This window comes from Ailuropoda melanoleuca, chromosome X, assembly GCF_002007445.2.
Source record: "Ailuropoda melanoleuca isolate Jingjing chromosome X, ASM200744v2, whole genome shotgun sequence".
Taxonomy (NCBI): Eukaryota; Metazoa; Chordata; class Mammalia; order Carnivora; family Ursidae; genus Ailuropoda; species Ailuropoda melanoleuca.
The window spans coordinates 29,228,418-29,250,697 of NC_048238.1; the positions used below are offsets into that span (position 1 = coordinate 29,228,418).

General features: G+C 33.9%; 1 protein-coding gene across 1 annotated transcript in view; it reads left to right on the plus strand.

Annotated features, from left to right (window-relative positions):
* The window catches only part of LOC100474216, a 161,995-nt gene that overhangs the window by 133,926 nt on the left and 5,789 nt on the right, over positions 1–22,280 (plus strand). The gene's annotated exons all lie outside the window — the stretch shown is intronic.

Genomic DNA, 22,280 nt, shown 5'->3' on the forward strand with positions numbered 1-22,280 from the left:
TAAATATTTTTTATTATATTATGTTAGTCGCCATACAGTACATCCCTGCAAAGTTTCTCTTTTTAGTTTAAGTTAACATATTCACAAATTACAGGGACTAGAGCATTCACATCTTGGAGGGGGGGGGAATATTCTCTCGTTTATCGTAATTAATGATTTTGGTTCTGGCATTGAATGCTGTCTTTTATGATATAAATATTGCTTGTTTTGATTGATTTTTGTTCATATTTGGTGAATTGTTTCTCATTCCTTCTTCTTTCAACATACCTCTGTTATTTTTCAAAAGTGATGTTTGGGAACTAAATATTTGCCCAAATATTTGTTCGCTTTAATTTCTGGCATTTAAGATGAATTAGTCTATTCTAATTTATTATGATAACTGATATAATTGGTTTTCTTTCTTTTATCTTATTTTAGGTAAACTATCTAATAATGTTCATTTTATTAGTACAAAAGAAAGGCAGTCAGCTCTTAAGTGCCCTGACTAGGATCCATTTAGTTTGTTAGGATAAATAAGTTTGGAGTCTGCCTGTATTTCCATGATGAGGTAGTTTCTTCAAGGATTGCATGCAGCAATTTATACTGTCTAGATTTCCTGTACACTGCAACTTTGGGTCTCTGGAATAGCTGGGAAGCTATACTCTTGGCCCCAGACTCTAAAGGAGGAATACAAATTATTACAAACAATGAACTTTAAGACCTACTGTCTTTTGTAGAAAACTTTCCACAAATACATCTAAAATCTCCAACAAATATATATTACCAAAAAATTTTCATTTTTCTCATCGTTATTTGATTTAACAGAGTTAACTGTTCATAATAACTATTGCAACAATGTATTGAGTAATTATAGCTTACGGATAAATTAAATTAATGACAGCAATGTTTTAAGGGATGAGAGGGACAAATTGGAAATACTCTGTCAGAAAGTACCTGCACTACCATGAAATAGTGGAGTATTATATGAAAATGAACTTAAATTACTCATAAATGTACATGTATTATAAATTCTACAGCAACCACAAAAAATCTTCAAAAGTAGTATAATGGACATGCTAAGAGAAGAGAAAAATTGAATTATATAAAATAATTAAAATCAAAGAAGTAAAAAAGAGTGGACAAAAAATAAGGAAAATAGAAAGTAGTTACCCATATGGTGCATATTAATTCAACTATATCAATAATCACTTTAAACTGTGATGTTCTGCATACGCCAAATAAAAAAGACCTTAAGAACGGATAAAAAGACAAGACCTAACTACATGTTGTCTACAAGAAACCCACTTTTTTTTTCAAATATTTTATTTATTTATTTCAGAGAGAGAGAGACAGAGAGCACAAGCATAAGCAGTGGGGAGGGGTGGAGGGAGAAGCAGACTCCCTGCTAAGCAGAAAGCCTGATGTGGGGCTCGATCCCAGGACTCCAGGATCATGACCTGAGATGAAGGCAGATGCTTAACCAACTGAGCCACCCAGGCACCCCAAGAAACCCACTTCAAATATAAGATACAGCTATATTAAGAGTGAAGGGATGGAGAAAGATATATAATGCTAACACTAATCAAAAAAGCTTGCATAGCTATACTAATGTCAAGTAAACCACACTTCAGAACAAGGAAAATTATCAGGATTAAAAAGGGACATTTTATCATGATAAACTGGTCATTTCCCAAAAATGATATAACATAACAATCTTAATGTGCATGTGCTTAATGTGAGGATGTCAAAATAAATGAGGTAAAACTGATAGAACTGCAAGGAAAAATAGATGAATCTGCTATTATAGTTGGAGACGTCAACACCCCTCTATCAGTAATTGACAGACCAGCAGGCAGAAAATCAGTGAGGTTACAGTTGAACAGAGCAGTGCCATCAATCAACTGAATCTAATTGACATTTATAAAACATTTCATCCAACAACAGGAAAATACACATTGTTCTCAAGCTCACATGGAATAGTCAACAAAATAGACCACCTTCTGGATTATAAAACACACTTTAAGAAACTTTTACAAAGAGAAATCATACTTTCAAACCACAATGGAATTAAGCAACAAAATAACAGAAAGATAGCTGGAAAATAATTGGAGAGTAAACAACACACTTCTAAGTAGCAAATGGGTCAAAGAAGTCCCAAGAGAAATTTAAAATGATTTTGAACTAAATGAAAGTGAAAACACTACTCATCAAAATGTGTGTGATTTGGTAAACAGCATCCTTAAGGGGACATTTACAGCATTGAATACATAGATTAGTAAGGAAAAAAACATCTAAATCTAACAGTACAAGCTTTCACCTTAGGACACTAGAGGAAGAAGAGAAATATAAACCTAAAGCAAAGAGAAGAAAAGAAAAAAATAGAGCAGAAATGAATGAAATTGAAAACATGAAATCAATAGAAAATTAGTAAAACCAAAAGTTGGTACTTGGAAAAGATTCAGGACATTGATAAAACTTTAGCCAGGCTAACCCGGCGGGGGGAGGAAGATACAAATTCCTAATATCAGAAAAAAGGAGGATATTAGTACTGATTCCAAATCATTAAAGGGATAATAGAATATTCTGAAGAACTTTATGCCCACAAATTTGATAATCTAGATAAAATGGACAAATTACTTGAAAAAGCTACCACAATTCACACAAGCAGAAATATATAATTGGAATAAGCCTATATCTACAAAGGGATTTAATTAATAATTAATTACCTTCCAAAACAAATCACCAGGACCAGATGGTTGCACTGGTAAATTCTACCATAATTTAAGAAATCATACCAATTCTTTATAATCTCTCCCAGCCAATGGAAGCAGAGGGAATACTTTCTAAGTCATTCCATAAGGTCAGCATTTCTCTAATACCAAAACCTCATAAAAATATTACAAGAAGGGAAAAATGCAGACCACTATGTGTAATGAACACAGACGCAAAAATCCTCAACACAATATTAGCAAATTGACTTAACAACATATAAAATGAATATAGAATGACCAAGTGGGATTTATTCCAGATATAAAAGTCTCATTCAATATTCAAAAATCAATTAATATAATTAATCCATCACATCAGCAAATAGCTTATCCCACTGAAGGCAGAAAATCAATACTAATCCTTTCCAGTAAGTTATGATACATACTGTGGACCAACAACAACTGTGAATCCCTTCCCCTTCCACTTATTTTTTTTTAAAGATTTGATTTATTTATTCGACAGAGATAGAGACAGCCAACGAGAGAGGGAACACAAGCAGGGGGAGTGGGAGAGGAAGAAGCAGGCTCATAGCGGAGGAGCCTGATGTGGGGCTCGATCCCATAATGCCGGGATCACGCCCTGAACCGAAGGCAGACGCTTAACTGCTGTGCCACCCAGGCGCCCCCCCTTCCACTTAAAATGAAGTTATTTTATTCCTTCTCCATCACTGTATAATGAATACATTGGGGGCGGGAAATTTTGTCTTTTTGGATAAAGGAGCCACATCTGAACTTAACAAATACATGCAAAAAAACCATCATTTGTTTCAAGCTAGATTTTTTAACTAGATGAGCCTATTGGCATTTCTCACTTTGAAAGGCTACAAATGCATTGAATAAAGAAAAAAATTAATATGTATATATTGGGGGAAAGCACCTGTATATTTAAATAGGAAATAAGTAGACATGTCACTGTTGGTGGGTTTCCCAAAGGCCCACCAGCCTCCCCCATTCCTTAGTTTATAGAAATCCAGTTTATTCCAATAGCAATATGTGTGTCATTCTCCAAGCTTTAGGGAAACCAAGACTGACCTAAACCAAGCAAAATAATCCCATTACCATTTTGTGAGTGATTCCTTTTAGGGGTAAGAAAGTAAAAGCGCTTATGTGCGGAGCCATAAGGTAAAGGATACTGGAGATTTGGGGGAAATTATACTTCTTTTAACTTTGAATGAAATTTATTTTATGAGAAAAAGATATTTGGAAATGCTTCAGTCATTCTGGGACCATGAGAGTATAAAACTAAGAATAATGTGCTGAGAGTGGCATAGGGGATACATAGGGAACAAAACAAAAGCCTAGCTATCTGCCACCAGTTCTTAGGCATTTTTGCAAAATCTGGAAACCTCCAAATTTCCTGTTATATAATAACTAAGTGTCTTTATTGTAGAGTTTTATTTTCTTTAGGTATTAATTAGTATATAAATTACTCTGCTGTAACAAAGACAGCCACAAATATAATAGCTCAAACCAGATGAGGTTTTATTTTCCTGTATGTAACAGTACAGTGATGCATGGGCTATCCAGGGAGAGTAGGCTGCTTGATTCTACAATGCTGGGAAAGAAACCAGGTGTATTCTGTTTCTTTGCCAATCCCTCCCGGCTCCATTGGTGGTGCCCTCATCAACATGGTCAGAATTGACGCGATGGCCATATCAATCACTGTTCTAACCCGTAAGGGGAGTAAAAAAGTGGAGGGAAAGAAATTCTATTTTTAAAATAATGTGAGCAGAATGTTGCACACATCACTTCTATTCACTCTGCAATAGCCAAAAGTTAGTCTAATTGTCACATGCAGTTTCAAAAGCTTCTGGGAAATGTAATCTACAGCTAAGAGTTCATGCCCACTAAAACTCTGAATTGGTTTTATATTGCTCAAAAGATATAAATGAGAAAAAAAGTAACAGTTTTTTTCTACATTGTTGCAACTGATAGAGTTGTCCAGGAAGAAATGATCAAAACAGTCATGTGATTCTGAGATTTTTAATAAACTGAGCATATCAAAGAATTTTGATTGTGTAATTCATGAACAATTATTGGCTGAATGAGCATGCCCCAACATTGAGAGGCAGAACCAAATATTAATAAAGTAAATTCTGTTTTCAGATATTTAAATGTTAAACTATATGTTCTAGCAATAAATACAAACAGTGATTTTTTCCTTTTCATATATCATTGATTGGTGTAGGAAAAAGTTTATTTAGGATTTTTTTAATCTATGTTTTTAAAAGACATTGATCTGGATTTGTTCCATTTATTAAAATGTATTTGCCAGATTTAGGAATCAAAGTTTTGCTAGCCTCATAAAGTGAGTTAAGAAATATTCCTACTTTCTCTCTTTTTCAAATAATTCCTTTAAGAGTCAATTTTCTTGCCTAATTTGTTGGTTAAATTCTCAAAGCAAGTCATCTGATCCCAGAATTTCTATGTGAGAAGATTAATTATACATATCAAGCAATCATATTTATTATTTTTCTGTTCTATTTTATCACATTTTTAAAATAAATGGAATAAATTCATTTACATCCTTTTGTGTTGGTCTGTATGACATGTAGTATTACTCTCATTCTTATTCCTGACATTGGAAGTCTGTGCCTTCCTTTGTTGTTTCTTGGTCAGTTATGACAAGCAGTTATAAATTGCATTAGAAATTTCCAAAATCCAACTTTTAGCTTTGCTGATTTCCTATATTTTATATTGTTTTCTATTTTAATAATTTCTTCTCATGTCTAACTTATTTCTCTTTCTCTGCTGTACAAATTATATACTATATAGATAATTCATTTTTAACTTTTTGTAGTTTTCTACTGTATGCATTTTATTTTTTATTCTTTTTAAGGATTTATTTATTTATTTGAGAGAGAGAGAGAGAGAGAACACAAGCAGAGGGAGAGGGAGAAGCAGGCTCCCTAGCCTGATGTGGGGCTCCATCCCAAGACACTGAGATCATGACCTAAACCGAAGGCAGACGTTTAACCGGCTGAGCCACCCAGGTGTCCCAAATGCATGCTTTTTAAAGCTATTAATTTTCTTTACACACTGCTATAGCTGCATTCAACAAGTTTCACTGAAACATATTTCCAATATCATTAGTTTGTATTATGATCTACTTCATATTTTGTCCTCTTCTATGAATCTTGGGTTATATAGAGATACAGTGCCTAATTTTTAAACTACTGGAGGTTTTTTTGTTATTTTTAAGTTTTTTTTATTAATCCCATTGAGCATAAATAATATAGTCAGTATGATTTTAGTCCTATAAAGTTTATTGGAAGCTTCTTCATAATTGAGCATACAATTAATTTTAGAAAATTTATAAATGCTATAATCTCAGAAATACAGACTTTAGGATGTTCTGCCTATAGGTTCTCTGTGCAGTATGGTATACATGCAAATTAGATAAAGTTTGATAATTGTGTCCTGAGTTTTTTGTATCCTTACTAATTTTTTGCCTAACATGTATTGAGAGACATCTGTTAAAATCCCCCACTCTGATTGTGAAGTTTATCTTCTTAATTTTGTCATTTCCTTTCTCTATATATTTTTAAAATATGCAATTAAGATCATAAAAATTGAGTAGTTATATGTTTCTAGTTGATTGACCATTTTATCATTACGATACCTTTCTTTATAATAACAATTTTTAATTTTAAGACAATTTTATTTGAAATTTGTATAGCTCTACAAGTTTATTGTTGAATATTTCCATCACATACCTTTATTATTTTATTTAATGTATTCATCTTACTTATATTTAATGGTTGTCTGTTTTGAGCAGCATATAGCTGGAATTTGATCCAGTCTGATAATCTTTGTCTTCAAATTAGAGGAGTCAGACTTTTAAAATTTTGATGTAATTACAGATTTATTTGCATTCACTATTTCCTCCGTTATTTCCATTCTGCAGTTTTTTTCTATCAAGTGAATTTTTTTGTTTGTTTGTTTTTCATCTTTGTTTTCTGTGTATTTTCTTTTCTTTCTTTTTCTTTCTTTCTTTCTTTCTTTCTTTCTTTCTTTCTTTCTTTCTTTCTCTTTCTTTCTTTTTCTTTCTTTCTCTTTCTGTTAAAGCCCTACCAGTTCTAAACTTTCCATTTGATTCCTCTTTATAATTGAATTTTTTTCTGAGATATCCTTAGTTTTAAGAGAGTTTGTGATTGCCTCCTAGTCATTTTTGTAATAGCTATTTTAAATATTTGTCATATTATTCCAACATCTGTGTCATGTTGGCATTTGTTTCTGTTCCCTGTGCATTGATACTGGCTTCACTTACATATCCTAGAGATTTTGAATATATTATGAAACACTGCATCTTGTTTAAATTCCAAGAATAACATTGATGTTTTTGTTTTAGAAGCTGGCCAACCTGTTTTTTTCCATCTCATATTTCCATCTCACATTCTGTGGGCTACTGTTCCAACAACAGTTGTTTTCAAAGTATTTGTAGTACTATTCTTATTTGTCTACTGTGTGCCATCAGTCTGTAATCTGAGCCTTGGTCTATTCACTGGTTTAGTTTTTTTTTTTAAAGATTTTATTTATTTATTCGACAGATAGAGACAGCCAGCGAGAGAGGGAACACAAGCAGGGGGAGTGGGAGAGGAAGAAGGGCTCATAGCAGAGGAGCCTGATGTAGGGCTCGATCCCATAACGCCGCCGGGATCACGCCCTGAGCCGAAGGCAGACGCTTAACCGCTGTGCCACTCAGGCGCCCCTCACTGGTTTAGTTTATTAGTTTATTCAAAGTTTTTGCTGTGTGAATAAGAAAAGATCCACTGTATGAGCCATTTAATAATGAGCCTAGAATTTCACAAAACAAGGTTATGTGGTCACTGTCCCAGCTCCTCCCTTTCAATGATACCTCCTCTTTTCCCCTAAGGCTGCTCTTTTCCGTTCTCTGTCCAGAAAGTTGGGCTTTGATTTCCTGACTCTACTATACACTTACACAGTTTTACCTGTATGAGAGGGGCCAATTGTAGGAAGAAAAAGAAAAAGAGAAACAAATTTTGTCCTCATACTTTTGAACCACAACTCCACTGAATAGAAATGAAGGTTCCCCTTAATCAGAATTTTGGCTCCTGCCGCCAAAACCACCATAGAATTTCTTGGGGATCGGACACTGAAAGAGCAGAGAAAATAAAATATATATATTTATGAAGGATTTTCACATTCTTTCTAAACTTTAGGAGTACCCTTTCATTCTCCTTTAGCTAGAATTAGAGGGCTTCTCCAGTCTCTTTCTGCATTCTGGTGACACTTTGATTAATTAACTTCAGGCTGCAAGATACTGGTAAAGAGAAAATGGTAAATTTGCCACCAATTTGGGGACATTTCAAATTCCAGTCATTTTCCCTAATCTGACTGTTACTATTTCCTTTTTAGAAATCTCAATAGCTGCCTTATGCATTCAATCCAGATTTTATAGCTGTATACAGAGAGAAATGCAATGGAATGAGTTTACTGCATCTTAATCCAAAATTGAAAGTTCTGAGGGTCTCCTTTTCTTCAAGCATTCTATGAAATCTCCTTCTGTTTTTGCCATCTTCTTACCTTTCCACTTTCTTCTTCATGAATTTTATTTTACTATTTCTCCAGTCTTTGAAAGAATGGGAGCTAAAATAGACTAGCAGTGAAATTGGACAGGGAATGCAAATTTAGGAAAGGATGGAGACTTTCAATATGCAGATAATAAGGAATGGGAAACAAACTGTAATGATGCAGTGCCTTATAGAACCCCAAACAGAAGGGGAAGGGACAGAGTAAAATATTTTAAATTTCAAAACACCAGATTAAGGCAGAACTTTTATTCTAATTGAAATTTCTATTAGTATTTTGTTCTACCTGCATAGCTAATTAAAAGTTACCAGCAAGTAAGAATTCACACAGTGAAAATCTTAGCTCATACAACGAGGCATAATACAATCTTATGGATGCTCATACCTATAAAGAGAATAGTATTTTAAAGCAATGTGAAAATATATATTCTCTGAAGAGATACATTTCAGACATTACGATGAAATAAAGGTTTTGCTTGGAACAGTAAGAGACAGTGAGTAATAATCTTTAAAATGTTCCAATAATTGTAAAATTTTTAGTTATATGTTAATTTTCAGTCTGATATTTTGTAATAAATATAAAAATAATATTATTTATAAAATATTTAAGGCATTTTATTTTCATCATAAAATCAATAAATGGAGGAAATGTTAAGTTGAATTGTATTCTAAAAATGCACATAAAAAGAAAAAGCCAGCAATGCTTAGCCCCATAGGACTTTGCATTTAAATAGAAATTGTTATAAAAAAGCGTTATAATAGCAGTTTAAAAGCACTGGGTGTGAAGGCAGGCTTGAAAGAACACCATTAGTAATATAGCAATAATATTGCATATGTCTGAAAGCATATTAAAATGATAATGAAAATGAGGCCCATTTTTTATTAAGTGTTTATACTTAAACATCCTGGTCATCACTAGAAAACAATACAACTAATTTTACACTTTTTCCATTCTTCTCTTTTAAATTTGAAGATTCCACAGTGGTATTTTCAACTACTTTTGGCAAATTTCCCTGCAGCTTCCTCTTGAAATCTTTTGAAATAAAAATCTTGAAGGATTTTTTCTGTGTGTGTGTGTGTGTGTGTGTGCATAATAAATATATCAATAAAAGCATCTAGCATATTGATTAATGCAAATTGAGGAATAATAATTTTGAGCAACTCTGGCCCTTTGTAAAATATACTGACATTATTTACAAAAATGGTATATATGTCAAAAAACTATGGTTATTGTGGTCAGTGATTTTCTGTCACATATATTGTTTAGCGTTTTTTATTGTCTAGCCCCAGATGTTAACACCCAGGACATATCAAATTAAGAAGTAATTAGTAATTTAAAAATTCTGATTATCACAATGTGATGATTTAATAATTGTTACTGATAATAAAGCATCACAGTTAGCTTCTAGATTTATACAAGTTCACTGGTTTCACTAAAACAATATAATCAAATTCTATGAAGGAGATTTTTTAATTATTATTTTTCTGTAAAAAATAAAAAACATTTTTTGTAAAAAAATAATAGGGGTTTCTGTTAATTATAATGCTTTCAATAACTATCAACTTCAAGAGGGAGGAATAGCATTAGTATTGCCCTGATCAACTCTGAAGTCACATATTATATAAACCTATAAAACCTATAAATGGCAGATGAATGCTTAAAGAGGGAATCAGACTATGGACTCCAGGAAACAAACTGAGGGTTTTAGAGTGGAGGGGGTTGGGAGGATGGGCTATCTCGGTGAAAGGTATTAAGGAGGGCATGTATTGCATGGAGCACTCTGTGTTATGCAAACAATGAGTCATGGAACACTACATCAAAAACTAATGATGTACTGTGTGGTGACTAACACATCATAATAATAATTTAAAAAAAGAGGGAATCATATTCCTCTCTGTAAGCAGATTCTACATTACTTCTTGAGAATGTATTTCTCACATTGGGAATTATGAGAAACTTTAAGGAAGACTTATTTACATATAGTTTTTCTCTTGATTGACGAATGTACTTATTATTTTGAGGATAATTCACTGTGACTGGAATCCTGCCAAAAAAGAAGGCAAGGGCAAGATAGCAGGTACGATGTTTATATTTTGTAAAATACAAAGAAATGAGGAATGGGGGAGAATCCTTTAGAAATAAAGACTTAAAGGATGAACAAATGGCTGGTTATACAGAATAACAGTTATTACACCAAACTTTAGCTTTGTAATAAATCATTTTAGAGTAAATGAAGCTGGAATGGAGTTAGCAGACTATCTTGATGAGAAAAATATTCCTCTCAAGAAGGTGAATTTTATGTGCAACTTTCAGAATATTTTCATAATAGTCCACTAATTTATTGATGTTTAATTTGCATGCCAAATGTGTGGCATTTTGAAAGAAGTACAAAAGACTACTATGTTCAATCTAATTCAACAAGTATTCATGAATCCACTCACGTATTCATGAATCCACTTACGTATTCAAGGCGCTATAAAGAATACAAAAGAGATAATGAAAACTGCCCCAGCCCTCAAGCAACTTTTAAACTACTGGGGATGACACATTGCACAATTAAATAAGTAATTAACTGTTGAAACAACTGGTACAAAGATTGGGTACTATAGAATTTCAGACTAGAGATAAATAGAAAAAAACTTGAATGATCAGGAAGTCTTCATGAAAGAGAATGGCATTTTTGCTGTCACTGATAAAAAATTTTTAAAAATTTATATCCAAACAACATATTTTAGTACCATCTATGTGTGAGATTCTGTCCTATATGGTGCAGAACATGTAAAAATAATTGAACCATGTCCTTAAAGATTTTATAACCCAGGAGAATAATGAGTTCACAAATAACTGTGATATAAGGCAAAATATCATATGTTGCAAATGAAACAAAATATAGAATAAAAGTATAACAAGTTCAGAGAAGGGAGTTATCACAAGTAAATAAAAAGATTCAGAAAAATAACATGGCATTTCAAATGGTGTTCAAAGGAAAGTTTAGGATTTTAGCTTTCTGCAAGAGAAAAGTAGCTCCACTAGTAAGAAACAATAGGAACAAAAGCTCTGGAGGTAGGAAGAGCACAGGTTCTATTGGACATAAAGTAAATAGCAGTAAATAAATGTAGAAAATGGAATGAATTGTCATACTATACATTGCCTTAAAAGTGAAGAGCACCATTGTTACTTCTCTAGGTAGTGAAGAACCACTGAAGTTTTAAACAGGGAATAAATTGATTAGAGCTGTGATTTAGAAAATTTAGTGGAACAGAAAGTTTTAAGGGTGAAATGAAAAGAAGTTACTATAGCCAGGTATATATATGTGCCAGAATGGATATGAGAAAATTTACCTTTGGAAAAACTGAATGGATCCAGGAAAGGACCTATCAATAGTCAACCACGGTCATTCCCATAAAGCACTCGGCTCAATAAGCCCCATCACATGTTTAAAGCTTACAATTGGCTTCTTAATTTCTCATTCTTTTAAAGCTACCAACATTTTTAGGAAAGTCTTAACTGAGACCAAGACAAAAAAGCTGAAAAAGAAAATTAAAAAATGAAGAGATAATATAGGTAGAAAAGTGGCTCTCAACTGGGTACAATTTTTCTCCCAAGGGACATTCTGTAACATACACAGATAGGTTGATTATTACAATTACTGAGGTGCTGTTGGAATCTAGTATGTGGAGGCCAGGAATGGTTGTTAAACATCTTACAGTTCACAAAATATCCCCCCATGACAAATAATTATTTTGCCCCAAATATCTGTAGGACCAAGATTAAGAAATTTTGAAATAGAAGAAGAAAATAAAGCAATAATAAATACAAATTTTCTCAAAAATAAGAGAACTTAAAGCATCTATGAAATAACAGAGGCTATTAAAAGTGAGAATTCAGTGATCTCACTATAACTCTGAGTTTTAAGAAATGATGAAATTTAAAAAATAATAGAGACTTCTAGTTTCTGTTCTGGCATGTGAGGAGCTTGGAAGTCATCACTCCAATCCTCACAAGAAAAAAAGCTGAACAGATTGAAAATGAACACCTCTTCTTAGACCTATCAGAGAATCAACACACAGAGCAAACTACAGGATCCATAACTGAAGAGACAAGAAGGTACATAGAAAGAATCATAACTTAAGGGAGCAGAAGTTCAGGAGCAGAAACAAATATGGGAATCAGTACCAAGTAGGCAAGCATACACTATTATGATGAATTGCTGGAGGCCCAGTGTGGACATAGTTGAAGGTTAAAAACTTCAGCAGAAGGCCCCATACTTTGGTGAGTTTTACCTCAAGGAGCCTCCTGGGTTTTCACAGTGAAGATCAGAAGAAAATCTCCTTAAGCTTCTAGCAAGTAGAGAAGAAAAAATTGCTCTTTTGAAATTCATCCAGAGCTTCTTTGTTCTTAACAAGGTTCACCTTCAAGAGTATCAGTTTTACTAGAGTCTAACGACCTAACTGCAGCCCCATTTAGCCTTCTATGTGGGGGGAAGGATAAACCAACTTCAACCCCCTCTGACCTTCCTGTTTCATCTAAAGGGGTGGTAATCCCTGAGAAGCACTTGTGAAGGTCACAAGCCAGAGCAAAGTTTCACCAATAGTCTAAGATCCAATCATAGGCCTATAGAATACTTCTCCCATATTTTACCACAACATCAGTAGGGGTCCTGTATAACAATAACGATAGGAGAATACAATCGAGGGGCGCCTGGGTGCACAGCGGTTAAGCGTCTGCCTTCGGCTCAGGGCGTGATCCCAGCGTTATGGGATCGAGCCCCACATCAGGCTCCTCTGCTAGGAGCCTGCTTCTTCCTCTCCCACTCCCCCCTGCTTGTGTTCCCTCTCTCGCTGGCTGTCTCTATCTCTGTCAAATAAATAAATAAAACCTTTAAAAAAAAAAGAATGCAATCGAAAGAATACCATATCTCAGACTTAAGAAAAAAAAAAGAATAATTTTCTAGGGAAACTCTAAGACATCAGGGAAGGCAAAAACAAGGACGCCAGAGGAAAAATTAGCTTCTGACACCTACAGCTACAGCCTAATGCCTAGCCAGACAAATCTAAAACCTAACACTAAAGGACTATTTTCTTCAATTTTTATTCAATACATCATATCTGGCATTCAAGAAGAATTAAAAGCCATAGTAAAAGTTAAGAACACAGTTGGAAAAGATGAAGCAAGCATCAAACCAGGCTCAGATATGGCAGCGATTTGGGGATTATCAGAGTAGAAATGTGGATTCCATTGTTTCATGAACTGCTCTATAGTGCTATTTGGGAAGATTATTAAATATTGATTGAATGTCTTTGAAAAAATAGTCCTCCTCAGACTATTTCTCCTTTGTGATTTTTGATAAATTGTATTTTCAAGAAATTGGTTATCAATTTTATGATTTTTTTATGATTTGACAAAATCTAGGTTATCAAATTTATGATCATAGAATGATTCATAATTTTTTTCTTCATTTAATGTCCACTAGATTAGTAGTGATGGTCCCTCTTTGATGTCTGATGTTAGTAATCTATGTCTTGTTGCTTTTTTTTCTTACTTAACTTGGGTAGAGTTTTATCAATTTTATCAGTTTCTTCAAAGAATGAGTTTATGGTTTGGTTTAATTACTGTGTAAAACCTCATGTTTTTACATTACCTTTTGAAATGATTATCATAATCAAGATAATTAACATATCCATTACTTGACATAGTTATTTTGTGTGTGTGTAGTGAGAGTTTTTAAGATCCATACTACTAAACAAAATTAAAGTACTGATTTCCTATTTTCAATTTCATTGATTTCTGCTCTAAATCTTATTTTTAAAATTTTTCTTCTTACTTGTGGTGAAATTTATTGTTACTTCTTGTTTCCTAAAGTAGAAGCTTAGATTACTCATTTTAGATCTTTCTTCAATTCTATTATATGCATTCAATTCTACGAAATTCCCCAGCACCGTTTTCATTGCACCCCATAAAATTTAATAAGTTGTGTTTACTTTCCTTTAGTTCAAAATATTTTTAATTTTTATTGAGGATTCTTTTTTGAGCCATGTGTAATTTAAAAGTGTGTTGTTTAAGGGGAAAAAAAAAAAACAAACCAAAAGCCAGACTCCTAACTATAGAGAATAAAAAGAGGCTTACCAGAGGGGAGGGAGTTTGGTGGGGAGACGGGTGAAATAAATGATGGGGATTAAGGGTGTACTAATCACTATGAGTAAAATATAGAATTGTTGAATCACTATATTGTACACCTGAAACTAATATAACACTGTATGTTAACCATACTGGAATTAAAATAAAAAAGCAAATTAAAAATGTGTTGTTTAATCTCCAAGTATGTTGGGGTTTCTGGCTATCCTGTTATTGATTTCTAGTTTAATTTCATTGCGGTATGATAGCATATTTTGTATGATACGTATTATTTTAAGTTAGTTAAATTGTGGTTGTTTTATGATCCAGAATGTGGTCTATCTTGGTGAATGCTGTAGGTGAGCTTCAGAAGAATGTGTATTCTGTTAGTGTTTTATGAAGTATTTTATCCATGTAGGTTAGATCCAGGTGGTCAATGATACTGTTCAGTTTATGTTACTACTGATTTTGTGCCAACTGAATTTGTCAATTACTGACAGAACTATGTTAAAGTCTCCAACTATAATAGTGGATTCATCTTTTCCCCTGCAGTTCTATAGTTTTTGCAACATGTATTTTGATGCTCTTTTGTTAGTTGTATGCATATGAAAGATTATTACATCTTCTTGGGGAAGTGACGATTGTATCATTATGCAAAGCTCCTTTTTATCCCCGATAATTTTCCATCCTCAGAAGTCTGCTTTGTCTAAGATTAATATAGCTTCTTCAGGTTCTTTTTGATTACTGTTACCATGATGTATCTTTCTCCAATCTTTGACTTCTTTTTCTCGGTCTGGCTTTTTCACTTAGCATAATGCCCTCCAAGTTCACGCACATTTTCACAGATAACAGTATTTCCTTCTGTTTTAAAGCTGAATAATACTGTAGTGTGTGTGTGTGTGTGTGTGTGTGTGTGTGTGTGTGTGTTTGGGGGCACAGGTCACATTTTCTTTATTTCTTTATCCATTTAGCCAAAGATGGACATTTAGGTTGTTTCCATATCACTGCTATTGCGAATAATGTTGCAATGACCATGGGAGTGCAGATTATCTTTTCAAATTCCAGATTTAATTTCCACTGGATATATACCTGGAAGTCGAATTGCTGGATCATATGGTAGTTCTATTTTTAATTTTTTGAGGAAATTACAGAGTTTTCTATAATGTCTACAGAAATTACATCCCACTAACATTGTGTAAGTGTTCCCTTCTCTCCACAACTTTGTTAACACTTGTTATCTCTTCTCTTTTTAATAAAAGATATCACAACAATTTTTCTTGATAATTAGTGATGTGCAGCACCTTTTCATGCACCCATTGGCCAGTTCTATGTCTTCTTAGGAAAAATGTCTATTTGGGCATTTTATTAATTTTTAATTGGATTATTTATGTTTGCTATTGAGTTGTATTAATCCCTTATATGTTTTCAATATTAACCTCTTATAAGATATATAGTTTGCAAATATTTTTGTCATTACATAAGCTACCTTTCCACTTTGTTGATTGTTTTGTTTCCTGTGCAGAAGCTTTTTAGTTTGATGTAGTTCCACTTATTTATTTTTGCTTCTATCACCTGGGCTTTTGCTGTTATATTTTTAAAAATAATTGTCAATACTGATGTTCAGTTTTCCTTATTTTCTTCTATGAGTTTTATCTTTACAGGTCTTACACTTAAGTCTTTCATCTATTTATTTAGAGTTAATTTTTGAGAATGATGGGATATAGGAATCCAGTTTCATCCTTTTGCATAGGTATCCATCCAGCCACACTATGTCTTTTGATTGGAGAATTCAATCTATTTACATTTAAAGTAATTATTGGTAGAAAAGGACTTACTAATTCCATCTAAATAATTGTTTTATAGCTGGACTGTATTTCCTTTGCTCTTTTATTCCTCTCTTATTGGCTTCCTTTGTGAATTAATGATTTTTTATAGTGGTATGCTGTGGTTCCCATGACTTTTTTCTCTAGTTTTATTGAGATAAATTTGACATACATCGCTGTATAAAGTGTATAGCATAACTGTTTCACTTAAAAATATTGTGAAATGATTACTTTAGTAAGTTTAGTGTCCACCACCTCATAGAGATACAATAAAAATTTTTGATTCGTCTTTATCTTTTGTGGATCAGCTATAGGTTTTTGTTTTCTTGCTATTATGAGGATTATATAAAACATCTTTTAAGAGTATATTTTAAGCTGCTAGAACTTAATTTCAATTACATACGGAAACTTTCCTTTCACTCCTTACCCCATTATACTTTCGATGTTACAATTTACATATTTTTATATTGTTTATCCATTAACAAGTTAATGTAGCTATAGTTGTCTTTTAATACTTTTGTCCTTTAACCTTTATACCAAAGTGACCAACATATCAACATATTATACTATTAGAGTATTCTTAATTTGACTATACACTTATCTTTATCCAAGTATTTCATAATTTCATATGTTTTCATGTTACCAATTAGCATTTTTTCATTTTAACTTGTAGAACTCCTTTCAGCATTTCTTGTAAGACATATCTACTGATAATGAACTCTCTCAGTGTTTCTTTTGTGGGAAGGTCTTTCTTCTCTTCATTTCTGAAAAACCTCTTTAGTAGGGAAAGATTTCTTGGCTGGCGGGTTTTTTTTTTTTTTCTTTCAGCACTTTGAATATATCTTCTCATTCTCTTTTGGTCTTCAAGCTTTCTGCTGAGAAATCTGCTCATAGCCTTATGGGAGTTTACTCAGATGTGAGGAATTTTTTTTTTCTCTTGTTGCTTTTAAAATTCTTCGTCTTCAGGCATCTGGGAGGCTCAGTCAGTGGAACATCTGCCTTTGGTTTAGGTCATAATCTCAGGGTTGTGGGATAGAGCCCTACATCTTTACATCAGGCTTCCTGCTCAGCGGGGAGTCAGCTTCTCTCTCTCCCTCTGCCCCTCCCCCCTGCTCATTCTCTCTCTCTCTCTCAAATAAATTCTTTTAAAAAATAAAATTCTGTCTTCTATTTTAGACAGCTTTATTATAATGTGTCGTGAACAAGATTGTTTTGGGTTAAAATCTGGTGAGAGATTATAGCTTCACAAACTTGGATATCTAAACCTCTCCCCAGATTTGGAAAGTTCTTAGCATTTTTTATTTCTTTAAATAAGCTTTCTGTCCCTTTCTCCTTCTAGAATTCTAACAATGTGTAAGTTGTTTCATTTAATTGATTCTCATATTTTAGGTATGCTTTATTCACTCTTTTTTATTCTTTGTTCTCCTCTGACTGGATAATTTCAAATGGCCTATTTCAATCCCACAGATTCTTACTTCTGTTTGATCAAGTCTGTTGTCAATGTTCTCTATTGCATTTTTCATTTCATTCACTGAATTCTTCAGTTCCAGATTTTCTGGTGTCCTTTTTTATCATCTATCTCTCTCTTGTTTTGCTTCATGTGCTGTTTTCCTGATTTCAATATATTGAAATTGTGTTTTCTTGTAGCTCATTGAGCATCCTTAAAACAGCAATTCTGAATTCTTTTTTTGGGCAAATTGATCCTGCAAAGCCAGGCCAAGTTTCGACAACTTCCTGTTTACTTTCTCTAGGGTGGTGCTGAATGTTCAAATTTATCTTATTTCTTTCAGTCCCACAGACTTGGGTTGGTTTTCGGCAAATATTCACCAGCCATCTGCAAGGGTTCATACTTGCTGTCCTCAGGGGCATGCACAGGAAGCCAGCCACAGTGTGGGATGGGTGTGGGAGAAGCCTACAAAGTGATGGGTATGTTCATGGGCCAGCTGGGGTGGTCCACAGGTGAGGTATTCCCAGTGGCTCATGGGTGGGCTTTCTAATGGAGTCTACAAAAGCAGTTCGTAGGATCTCTGTCCCTTTGATAATTTCTAAGCCCTGCCTATTTTCTTGGCTCCTCTCTGCACATCAGTCATGCAGTTTGCCTCAGTATTTGGGCGGGTTGAGACAGAATGGGCCTCACTGTAAGCATCCCACTTAGCTGGGGAAGCCAGGCATTCACTCTCACACTTTCACTTTCCCCTATGGGAGAAATTACCAGGCTAGAAGGGTCTCCTGTGGCACTGAGTTGTGCCTTCCTGGGTAAGCAGTAATGTGGATAAAATAAAACTGTTCCCCTTATCCTCTTCAATACATCTAATCTCAGATTTTTTGCTCCAACACTATGCTGAAAGCTCTTCTCTGGACTCTCAGACTTCCACAAAAGTATTCTTGTCCATGGGTGGCTATCTGAATTAGTGTTCTTTGGGGTGCCTGGGTGGCTCAGTCAGTTAAGCGTCTGCCTTCGGCTCAGGTCATGATCCCAGGTCCTGGGATCAGTCCAGCATTGGCATCAGGCTTCCTGCTCAGCAGGGAGCCTGCTTCTCGCTCTCCCTCTGCCTCTCCCCAGTTGTGCTCTCTTTCTCACTCACTCTCTCGCTCAAATAAATAAATAAAATCTTAAATAAATAAATAAATTAGTGTTCTTTGGTAGAAAAGATTGTAGAAAACTCTTATTGTACAATTTTGCTGATGTTATTCTCAATATGGTAAATATTAACAATTCTTAAATTTCAGTGGTAGTCACTTGACGTGCTGTCAAGGATATTTTTTGTACGTCTGAATTAATTAAAAATAAATATTAATATTAAAATGTTATAATTTTTTTAAAGATTTTATTTATTTATTTGACAGAGAGACAGCCAGTGAGAGAGGGAACACAAGCAGGGGGAGTGGGAGGGGAAGAAGCAGGCTCCCAGTGGAGGAGACTGATGCGGGGCTCGATCCCAGAACTCTGGGATCACGCCCTGAGCCGAAGGCAGACGCTTAGCGACTGCGCTATCCAGGTGCCCCTATAATTTGTTTAATAAATAATGAATATTTTATATAAATAAAAGACATTTTTGGAAAGATTAGGTTAAATTTTTACTAATTATCTCTAAGTAATTGGGTTATAGTTGATTTTAATTCCCTTCCACATTTATTTCTATATTCCAAAACTCTTATCTAGTAAATACTTTATTGCTCTTATATAAAAATACATTTTATATAGAAAGAATAAAGACAATTTTAAAATGGTTTTATTAGGTAGGGAGCAAGAGGTCAGTTATGGAGGAAGAGAGGATTGGTGTGTTTTGTAATTGAGAGGATATGATCTTAGTATCTTGTTTTCTTTTCAGCTGTTATGATCTTTTTAAGCTAAAATATTTGGGGATGAGTTTCTGCTGATATGTAGGGCAATTCTATTGAAGGTTTGTTTAACCATTATCCACTTCTGGTAAACAATCATCTCAGAATATTAGATGTGAAAATTCTTAGAATCATAAATGTTATAGTAGGGAGGCCTTAAAGATCAACTAGTTTAAATCTTTCACAGATTACAAAAAATGAGCTCCAAATTGATTAAATTACTTTAGGCCATACAGCTAATAATGGCAGAGTTGTGACTAGAATTAAGCTCTCCAGACTACTTATTTGCAAGAGTATCATGTTCCCTATGTACTTATTTATTTTCTCTTTACTAAAGGAAAATCAGCAGAGAAAATCAAGAGCAAAAGAAAAAGATTATGTGACTTATAAAGGTGCAATTCAAAAATCATGAGTATCTTGGGGTGCCTGGGTGGCACAGCAGTTAAGCATCTGCCTTCAGCTCAGGGCATGATCCCGGTGTTATGGGATCGAGCCCCATGTCAGGCTCTTCTGCTATGAGCCTGCTTCTTCCTCTCCCACTCCCCCTGTTTGTGTTCCCTCTCTCGATGGGTGTCTCTATCTCTGTCGAATAAATAAATAAAATCTTTAAAAAAAATCATGAGTATCTTTACTTTAATGATGTTTTCCAGGACAGTTGTGAAAATTAAGTTAAATTCATTCCACATTAATAAGGCATAATTCATACAGTTCTTCCTATTATATCACGATTCAAAGGGTGTGTCATCTTTAATATGAAAAACATCCAGTATATGTTAATCTAGATGTCAATAGGAAACTGATGTCACATTCAAATGGGGAAACAGTGGACAGTTTAAGGAACAGACTTGGACAAGGGGAGTTATGGGTCACTGGAAACTGAAAAGCCATGATGAAGAATCATGGTAGTAGAAACACTGGGAAAAAACATATCAACCCTAGAAATGAAGGAGAAAAATGGTACTAGTGCTTGCCAGAAAGAGCTGTGGTTGAGTCTGTAGCTACACATATATGATTTCAAACAAAATCAGCTGTTACCTTCTTCAGAGGAACATAGCCATTGATGGCCCAAAAGAGTGGGAGCGAGATGAATAAATACCAAAAATTAATTTTCTTACTGTTCTCCAATTTTCTGCCAGGGCCATTGACTGATTGAAACTAACTGGAACCCAAAGGTCAAAGGAGGCCACTGATGTTTCTTATAAGGGTAAAATGAGTAAGAGGAGATTAGATCTGGAACAACAAAGACGATCTACCAAACCATAGTTCAACGTCAAGCAGTGAAAAAGAAGAGACAGACATGGAGGAGAGAAGATTGAGAACAAGCTGCAAATTATTGGGAAATTCTTCATCCATCTATTACCATATTTAACCATGGTGATCTTCAGAGAGCAATACCCTCCTTAATTTTGTACTAAAGTTCATCTTTTGGACAACTCTAATTCGAAGCCATAGAGAAACAGATTTCATGCATTATAGTTCCAAGCTTTACCAACTTGAAAATAGAATAATCCAGTGCAGATATGTTGAATTTGAAACGCTTTCTAGATTTCTAAATCACTAAATTCAAGGAAAATGTCTTTATGGACACTTAGGAATTATCAGCATATAGATGTTAAAACCATAAGAATAGTGAATTTACCAGTCAGTAGACACAGAGAAAAGAGGAGGTACAAAAAAAACTTGAGACATTCTGAAGTCAAGACATAGAATAGGGAAGAACCAGGACAGGAAATTGAAAGCAGCCAATAATTTAGGAAAAAAATCAGGAGAGTATAGTGTCATAGAAACAAAGTGAAAAAGCATTTAATTTGGGAAGGACTGACCATCTGTGTCAAAATAAGATGAAGACAGAGATTTAGTAATTAGCCTTAACAATGCACAGATAACTTTCATAAAAAAAATTTGGTGGAATAGTGGGGCCAGATGCCTGATTGAAGTAGATTTGATAGAAATTTGGAAAGGTAGGATGCAATGACTACAAATCCTTAACTAATTTTTCTGCAAAGTTGAGCAGAGGAATTTAAGGTAGTTAAATCGAAAGTGAGGTCATTTTTGAATGGGGAAAATTAGAATACATATAATACTGAAAATGATCCTATAGGTAAAAATGATACAAGAGACACCATGCAGTGAAATTCTTGAGTATGAGAAAGTGGGTATATATACTGCATAAAAAGATTTTTTGAACTTAGATAGGCTCATGGAAATTTCATTCAACATAACAAGAGGCAAGACAGAGTATAGATACACAAGAGCAATTTAGTTTGTTGATGGAGTCATGGGAGATTGCAGTAATTATCAGTAGATTCCATCTATTTTGTCACATGGAAAGCAACATCATCTCCTTTAGGTCAAGTTAGGGGAGGTAATGGAAGTTTGAAGAGAAGAGTTATAAAATGGTTATCTAGAAAACTGGAGGAATGAAGGCATTTTGAGGCAGCATTACTGTGTCATTTGAGGTTATTAATCAGTGGTCCATCCTTGTATGTATATATCCCAAGCTTCTCTAATCTTATCAATGGATCTGTGTATATATCCCTCTGCTAATACCACAATCTTATTTACTGTAACTGTACAGTAGACTCATATGAATCTTTTAAAAAGGAAGAGTAAATCATCCCATGTTTTTCTTCTTTTTCAAAACTATATTTAACTTTCCATAAAAATTTAAGAATAATTTTTATATCTCTAAAAATATATG